Here is a 10091-nt window from a genome sequence, read left to right as displayed (position 1 = left end):
CAGACCCATTCTCAGAAACTCAAAACCCCATCACTATTAAGGCCAAAATCAAACGTACTACCATCCCCAACCTGACTGAATCGCAAAACAAAAAAATCATCCTCCAACTTTTTAACCCCAATCTAATCAATCCAAGTCGACTTAACTTGCAAGCTAACAAACTCCCATCATCAAACAAACTTAAGCAAGCAAACATCACCCTTAAATCAGACATTGCTCTACGACTAAGAGCATCAGCCACCACATTGGCCTTACTAGGATGATACTCAATAGTACAGTTGTAATCCTTAAGCAACTCAATCCATTTACGTTGCCTAAGGTTTAGCTCCTTCTAAGTAAGGAGATACTTGAGGCTTTTGTGATCGGTGTAAATGATACACCTCTCACCATACAAATAATGCCTTCAGATTTTTAAGGCGAAGACAATTGCAACTAACTCAAGATCATGTGTAGGATAGTTGCCTTCGTGTGACTTAAGCTGTTGGGACGCATAAGTTACTACTTTACCGTCTTACATCAGAACACAACCCAAACCGACGTATGACACATCATTGTAAACCACAAATTCCTTACTGAATTCAGGTTGTATCAGAATAGGAACCTGAGTCAAAATGGATTTGAGCTTCTCAATGCTCGATTCCTACTCATCAGACCGGACAAATGGGTCACTCTTAAGAAACAACTTAGTCAAAGGAGTTGTGATAAGTGAGAACCCCTCAAAAAACCTCTGATAGTAACCCGCTAGCCCGAAGAAGCTATGGATCTTTGAAACATTCCTAGGTTGTTTCTGTAACACCCCTAACCCGTATCCATCACTGGATTAGAGTTACGGACCATTACCGTATAATTAGAAAATTTAAACATAAATATCATACACTATCATAAACATATCATAATACAATCATACATACTTATTCCGTCCCTAAATCAAGTCGTTGAGGCATTAGAAATATTTTAGAAATAATTCGGGACTAAATTAAGACATTTGAAAAGTCTAATAAAAAGTTATAGAAAATTTGAATATATGGGTTATATGGCCGTGGGCCAGTTTGTGTGTCTTACATGACTGAGACACACGCCCATGTCTCAGGCCGTGTAACCTTCGAACTAGGGACACACAACCATGTCTCAGCCGGTGTCCTCACCCATGTAACTCTCTGAGTAGGGTCACACGGCTGTGTCACATGCTCGTGTGTCAGGCCATCTAACTCTTAAAATTACCCCACAAGCCTGTGTGCCAGGCCGTGTAACTCACTGGCTTGCATACAAAGGAACCTTCAGGAGACACATGGCCGTGTCACCAGGCCATGTGTTACATATAGCTGAGTCACATGTTCGTGTCTCTAGCCATGTTGACCTAAAATGCACCAAAAACAAGTCATCCTCAACACCATATCGTGTGTAATCATTTGAACAAGTTGTGCACACCTATAAAGCATCAAACCATACCTAAATATGCATATATTTTCCATTCCAAAAGTCCTATTTCAACTAAGCAATATGCCATTCAAAGGCACCTCAAAAGTAATCATAAAAACTTACCTAAACATGTCAAATTTACCTAATTTCAAACATCAAAATCTAGTTCAATACTTTCGAAAAAATGTCATAACTTGGCTATGACATACCAATTCAAATCATACCATTTAAGCCATTCTCATTCATTATCAAAAGTGACCAAAAGTACTTTCTAAAGCAAACATTATAACCTATTATGCATACATAACACATTTAATTACTATTTACATATTCATCAAAACACCATTTTAAAACATCCTAAATATTTCACACACAAATTCATCTACATAAGTTTATACATGCCACTACCCTAGGAGATACAAAAACTACCAACATCAATAGATAGTGTAAGCAGATGGTTTGATCCGTCCAAAATATTAGCAACGATGATCTACAAAACAATCCACAATAACGAATAAGCTTATAGAGATTAGTAAGAACATAGTATATTATTTAATCTAAAAGAAATTGAATGTGATTCATATATTATTTCATTCAAAGTTATTGGAGTGTAAACAGGGGCATAAAAGTGCATTTAGGGGTACCGAAGTACAAATAGTGGCACGTATATGCTATTATACAATAATCTTCTAAAAAACATAATAAAAAAAGCATCATAATATAAGTACACAAATAGAAATTTGTTTACATATTGAAACACTACGAACTTACCTTGACGACTAGGATGTAGAAATATGATCTAGCTAATCCGTAGCTTTCGTCTTCCTCGATTTAGATCCGGTTGAGGTTTGTCTTGATCTAAACAAATAATTATATTCAATTAAGTATTTCAATTAATATCAAACATTCAATTCAATCCATATTTCACATTTATGCATAATTACCATTTTTCCCTTAAAGTTTTAACTTTTTACAATTTAGTCCTTAAGCTTATAACTTCAAATCTAACCATTTCTATCAAATTCCATGTTAACCAAACATGCAAGGGACCTTGAAACTACTCATATTTATCACCTTTTCACAATAAAACCCTATAATTTATACCTTTAATAATTTAATCCTTAATTCTAAAATTCATCAAAAATCACTTAACAAAACTTTTTTATTTTTCAACAAAGGTTCATAATCTATCATTTAACATCAAATATCATTCAAGAACATTCATAACATAACTCTCAACCTTTAACAATTTTACAACTTGACCCCTAGGCTTAAGCGAAATCGACCTTAAGAAAATAATCATTAAAAACAGGGCTTGGAATCACTTACATGCACTAAAAAAAACTTGGACGAATGAAGAATTCATCCATAGAGGTTTTCCTTCTCAAAATTGGTTTTGGTTAAGGAAAGTAAAGATGATACCTTGTTATTTTCTTTTGTTTTCACATTAATTACCTAATTACCATTTTAACCTTTAAAAACTTTAATAATTTAAATAAAACATTGCCATGAATATCAACTAACTATTCAAATGGTCTAATTATCATCTAAGTCCATTCACTTTAAAATTTCATAACCATTTGACCATTTTAACTAATCGAACTCTACTTTTACACTTTTTTATGATTTAGTCCTTTTCACCTAATTAATCATGCAAACATCAAAATTTCTTAACAAAATTCTAATACAACCTTAATATGATTCCATAAAATTAAAATAATAAAAAAATAAAAATTTACTCGTCAGATTTGTGGTCTTGAAACCACTATTCTAATTTCACTAAAAACGGGCTGTTACAGTTTCCACTCAAGCACAGTCACAATTTTCTTACGATCAACTTGGATCCCTTCAGTAGAAACCACATAACCCAGAAAAGTTACCTCCCTCAACCAGAATTCGTATTTGCTCAACTTAGCGTAGAGTTGTTTCTCATGAAGTATTCGAATAACTACTCTGAGATGCTGGTCATGATCATCCTCAGTCTTAGAGTATACTAGAATGTCATCGATGAAGACCACGATGAACTAATCCAAATACGACTGGAAAACCTAATTCATAAGATCCATGGATGTAGTTAGAGTATTCATAAACCTAAAAGGCATGACTAGGAACTCGTAGTTCCCAAAAGGAGTCTTGAAAGCAGTCTTGTGAACATCAACTTTCTTAACCTTAAGCTGATAGTACCCAGAACGAAGATCTATCTTGGAGAACATAGAAGCTCCACGAAACTAATCGAACAAATTATTGATCCTCGAAAGTGAGTACTTGTTCTTTATCGTCAATTTATTTAGCTGACAGTAATCTATACATATCCTTATAGTACCGTAATTCTTCTTCACAAACAAAACTGGTGCCCCCATAAAGACACTCTAGGACGAATCAACCTCTGATCAAGGAGTTCCTGAAGCTGAACCCTTACTTTCATAAGCTCCTTCAGTGCTATGCGGTAGGGAACAATGGACACTAGAGCTGTACCTGGTAGAACCTTGGTACCGAACTCAACCTCCTTATCCAGAGGCAAACCTGGTAACTCCTTAGAAAAATATCTAAAAACTCTTTAACTGTCTGAATATTCCCAACAAATGAATCCATAGAAGAAGAATTACAAATGTAGGCCAGAAATACCTCACACCCCTTACAAATTAACTTTTCAGCCATAAGAGCGGAGATTACATTTGACAAGTAATCCCGATGCTCATCGATTATAATTACTTCTATATCATTCTCAGATATCAGAACAACCCTCTTAGTAGTGCAATCCAAACTGACTCGATGCTCCACGAGCCAGTCCATTCCCAAAATCAGATCGAATTCCTCAAATGGTAGCTCCATCAGATTAGCCGAAAACACAACCCCTTGTATCTCCAATGGTACATTCCTATACAGTCTATTAACCCAAATTGATTGAACCAATAGACTAAGTACAATAATCTCTCCAAAAGTACTTTCAACAAGAATCTCCAAATTTGTAGAAGTAGAACTAGCTATATAGGAGTGTATTGATCCTATATCTATTAATGCAAAATACATAGCAGTATAAATAAAAAACATACCGACGATAACATTTGTAACATCTCTGTCCTCGCGACGCTTAGCTACATATACCAGTGTAGGTTGCCTTGCCTTAGTCTGATTACCACCCTTGCCCAGTGCTCTCTGACCTCTACCCAAATCGTTACCACCCCTGGCCGGACCACGACCCCTAGGCGGCTGCTGAACTACCCACTGAGCCTGAACAAACCTCAGAGCTGGAGTTTGCATCTGACCGGAACGCTGTGGACATTTCCTAATATGGTGATCCATTGACCCACATCGTAGACAAGCTCCTAACCTCCTTCAACATTCGCCCAGATAGCATCTACCACAATCCCTACACGACTGAGCCACAATAGGACCAACTAGAACCTCAACCCTTGAAGGCTCATCAAATCTAGCCCATTTCTTATGCCTCTAAGCAGAACTAGAGGGCTCTGAATCCCTCTTATTCCTACTCAGCAATTCTTGCATTGTCTAAAAAAACGGTAAAAACATGCTCCCTCTGTGGAGGTATCAGAACCCTCAGATTATCCCTCAATCCTTCATCGAAGCAAATGCACTTATCATAATCAGTTGATACCATCCCACGAGTATATCTACTCAGTCTAAAAAATTTAGCCTTATAACCGGCCACAATTTTGTCCCCCTGAGTAAATGTCATAAACTTGTGTCTACGAGCGTCCATATAACTCGCCCCCATATATTTACTTTGAAATACACTCTTAAAATAATCCCAAGTAATATGATCCGATTGAGTACCCTCTTCAACTGTCAACCACCGTTGGTACACCTCATTGCAAAGTAGAGACACTGCACCCTTCAGATTCTGCTCAATAGTGCAGTTAATGTTACTCATTAACCTCTCAGTGGCCTCCAACTAGTATTCAGCCACAAACGGGGAGACTCTTATGACACCCCAAAATAATTCAGCGTCATTCGACCAGATTCGTTAAGCTACCGACCCACGACTCCCATAATCAAAATGGAGCCTAGCGACCCTCTCCAAAACTCTCAGCATGGCTTGGGACAATTTGTTGTCCCCAACAGAGTGACTTTGAGACCCGGTCTCAGTAGTAGGTGTAGTCGGTGTCTCACTGATATCCAGATTGAGTATACTACCCATCGAGGACGACTCAACTTGAGCCCCTCTACAGTGCCCGTCGCGCCTACAGGTACCGCGTCCACATGATCCACAAGTTCTCATCGTATATAATATCTACATTACAGATTTTCTATTAGCTTCCGTATTTATTAACATATATTTTATGCTCAAAGGTTTACAAAAGAAGTTTCAAAAGTGTTTCAGTCTCTAACTATCACAGTACAGTTCTAATCATTTAAGAGTTTCTAAACTAAAGTTTTTCTAAGTTAGAAGTACTGATAGAATCGGCGTTGGAGACTTGTTATTTCACAGAATTATTTTTCTGATTCATGGAAAAATAAAATTTACTCAGACAAACAGTTTTCACAAAAACACTATTGAACCTAAAATTTTACAGCTCGAGTTTTGAAACTTGGCTTTGATAACACTAAATTGAACACTCCAAACTCAGCTCAGATGTTATGGCCAAATCTGGATTTGTTACGTAATATGATTGAAATTTGGTTTTTGTGTATCTGGAAAAACATCATAAACTTTCAAAATCTTGGATTTATTCAAAATCATATCTTACCAAACTATTTTATTAAAAACATTGTTTGCTTATATTTTCTAAAAACCTATAATTTTCACTGTGGAGACTCATTAAAAAGTGATATTTGGGAAACATTGTTCGTTGTTTGAAAGCCTTTAATTTTGCAGAAAAGCGAATTTTGTCGACTAAAATATTTGAATAGTATTAAGCAAAATACGGAAATAAAGTTTTAAATATAAAACAATCTAAACAGTCCAAAGAGTCTAAAATTTATAAAACTCAAATACCAAAATTTAAATAAATCAAATTTAAATAGAATATGACATTAACCGAGCTCCCGATTGCACAAACCCGCCTAAGTCTGAGGATTACCTGAAAATATCAATCAAACAGAAAGTGAGTTTCCGAAACTCAGTGTATAATGAGTAACTTAAAATAGTTAATGCATATCAAACAGATTTATCAAAAACAAATTCATAACGGAGCAGAACAGATACAAACATATAATGCTACCCCGAACTACTACACACCAACTCCGACCATCCTAGCACACCATATGGGTCTAAAACACCTATCTAACCCTACACACCACTTAGTGTCAATAGGACACTTTACAGAATAGTTGTAGATGAGCTGCCGGCTCAATAGGCAGATTATCGTCTTTTCACAGAAACACTTCCTCATATTATATGTAACCCATCCCAGATGGCGATAGAAAATATAACAAATATCAAACATACTTAGTATATATACATAGCATAACAGATACAGAACACACATAATCCGTTTCAGTTTCCCTTTAACCTATTACGCGGTTTATACAAACATGTATAAGACTTCACGCGAATAGTTGGCTTGATTTCATATTTTACAGTCATTTAATCACATACCAACCCTCGAAAAGCCCATGGTCAATCAAAACTACGTGTACGGTGTTAGGAAGATTTTTAGAATTTTAAGTCCACACGCCCGAATACAAACACAACCCCCGAATACAAACCCAATAGCACAAGAACAAAAAGGCAAGAACATTAATAGGACTTAAGATAATACAGAATATAAATATAATGCCAAGTAAGGAACGAATACAGTGGCTGTCCACTTTGACGACGACCAGTAAAGAACCAAATTAAATAAAATAATGAAAGGGAAAAAATAGGAAAAAGAAAGAAAAAAAAGATAAGATGCAATAGTAGAAATTAAAAGTGGTGGCATGAACTTGGGGAAACAGGGAACAACCATGAGAAATAGGAAAGAAACCCTTTTTTTTTTTTTTTAAAAGATAAAGCAAAATAAATAATAATACTAACCGTTGAAGAAATGGGAAACGTGAAGTAGAAAAATAGGGTATGAGAAGATGTTTTGGGATTTAATTCTCTAGAGATAAAACAAATTATACCAATCTTATCCCTACACAAATCCCAATCTAATTAAAACACCAACTCCTCTCAAACGCAGCACATGGTGAGAACAACAAAAGAAAATAAATACACCCAATTGTTTGCACAGGGGTTCGAACTCCAGACCCTGAATCCCCATCCAAATACTTAACCACTGAAGCAAGTCAGGTTACTTAACAAATGTAGCAAAAGAAATTCTTAATGGTTGGGGCATTACAAGGTTTGTAATAAATATTGGCTCAAATTTTGTTTTGAACGTTGAACTATAGGGAGCTTATGATGGTCTGAGTATGGCATGGTTTTTAGGGACACAACAACTAGTTCTCGAGATAGATAGTTTGACAAATATTAATCTTATCGGTCAAAGAAATCCAGAGCCTTCTTTAAATGTTATGATCCGTGCAATACATAAAATGCTGCAAAGATGATGGATTGTTCATCTAGAGCATGTTTATCGAGAGGCAAATGGCATAGCCGATGATTTGTCTAATGGTGCAAAAACAAGGGTGCTTGGATATCATTTGTTCAACGAACCTCTAGAAGAAGCTAAATCAACTCTACATGTTGATAGCGTAGGAATCAACTACACAAGGATAAGTAAGTAGTAGCCTTAGTTCCTTTTCTTTTATGTATAAAACAGTGGTAAATAGACCATTTTATTTCTTCAAACGGTGGTGAATGAGGTTAAAATCCACTAACTTTGGCTAATTAAGCTTAAATTTTAGTTAATTAAATTTTAGTTAATTTATTTTAGATTAATTAAGTTTAACTAAAAGTATATAAGTTAAAATTAAAAGAGAAAAGTCATTTCTTTTCTATTCATCTTCTTCTCTCTGAAACATAGAAAAGAATAGGGTTTTGAGCTTCAAAATCTTTCAGTCATCTATTTCTAAGGTAATTCAAGTCATTTTCTTATAATTTTTATGTTTTTGAGGTCATAAGAGCTTGATTTAGCTAGCCCATGTACCAATTTCTAAAACTGTTAAATTTTTAAAAGTTTTCATTGTTTATTTCATGAAGAAATTGGTGTTAAATTGATAGATTTTAAGCTAATTAGATGTGAAAATGGCTAGATTATAAAGTTTAATTGTTAGTTTTGTACAAAAGGACTAAAATGTATAAATTGTATAATTGATGTGAAAATTCTAAAATAATAGATATAGAGGGTCCAAAAGTATGTGATTGAGATCAATTTTGAAACTAAAGTTCAAAATTGAAAGTTATGACTATTTTGATTTTGGGGACTAAATTGAAAAATGCAAAACTTAAAGGAATTTAAAAAAGAATTAAATAGGTTAATGCATATCATGGAATGATATAAAAGTGTTTGGTATTGATGAATTGTCTAAATAATTGTTTAGATCAAAATTGAATCAAATCGGGATAATCAAGGAAAAGCCAAAATAATAATTTCATTGATATTGATATTTAATTGCCTCGTTCAATAAAACTATGATGACTAATTAACTTAATTCTCACTTGAACTTCAATTATTTAATTGCATTCAATTAAATAATAATTTAAAGAAATTAATTTAATTTCTAGGTTATCTTTATACTTAACGAGAAAATCCATTCACTGTGGATAGTGATATATGTGATCTATTTCTCTTAGCCACCGTTTTCATTCATTTCATAGTATCAGTTATATATGCAATTTGTTTTGGATTATATCAAGCTAGCGAAGGGACCGATTAAACAATTATAATTAGGGATCAAATAATCTTTTATTAAGTTTCGACCCTTCGCCTATTAATTACAACATTATTTAAGCACGGAGTCATTCCACTAAACTACCATGATTGAACTCTCCCTTATTAAATACCATTATGAAAGCAACTTAATAAGTGTTTGTACAATGACCTTGTCATAAGTAAGTTACTTTTATAGGATATCATTAATCTTTTTGGGTTAAATTTGTTCACCCAATATCATTAATCCTATTTATCTTGTGGTAACTATTACATCTTCCTTAATGAAAAGTCAATTACTAACAAATAGTAATTAAATCATTTATCTTAGACAAATGACCCGTGGCCATGTTACTTTTTCATCTATCATGTAATTTCAATAAGAGGATGTCAATGAGAGGGTATCATTTACACTTTATTAGACTATAACTTTCACTGTTGTAAATGAAGCTATTTCATGCAAAAGTCATATACTCGACGTATCAGCTTTCCGCTCTTTAGTTATTTGAACACAGCCTTTTAATACATCAATGCATACGAGTCACGTAAACATAGTCAGTCACTTATTCAATATTGAGGTAAGCCATGTTATGAATGTTAATCCATAAATGGATCTAGGATTAATTCAACTTGGGTACTATCTGATGCGTTCTCAATCCAAATCACATCTATGCATCTATCTTTTACGAGGAAACCGCTCTAATACCCAAGACAATGTATCTTCCATTTGGACTTGATAGATGGCATGATAGTCTTTTAATCAATTTGCTTAATTTCGGTTCATCAGACTATGAACCTTTTCAAATTACCTACTAATATAAGTTGTCTTCTCACATTACAATCTGACCACGTAATGCAACTTAGTATTAGTTAAACATTAGGTAATCAATAAGCCATTATTTGCGTACATTT

The sequence above is a fragment of the Gossypium raimondii genome, chromosome 5, assembly GCF_025698545.1.
Source record: "Gossypium raimondii isolate GPD5lz chromosome 5, ASM2569854v1, whole genome shotgun sequence".
Taxonomy (NCBI): Eukaryota; Viridiplantae; Streptophyta; class Magnoliopsida; order Malvales; family Malvaceae; genus Gossypium; species Gossypium raimondii.
The sequence above is the reverse complement of the archived record's forward strand: the minus strand, read 5'-3'. Positions refer to the sequence as shown.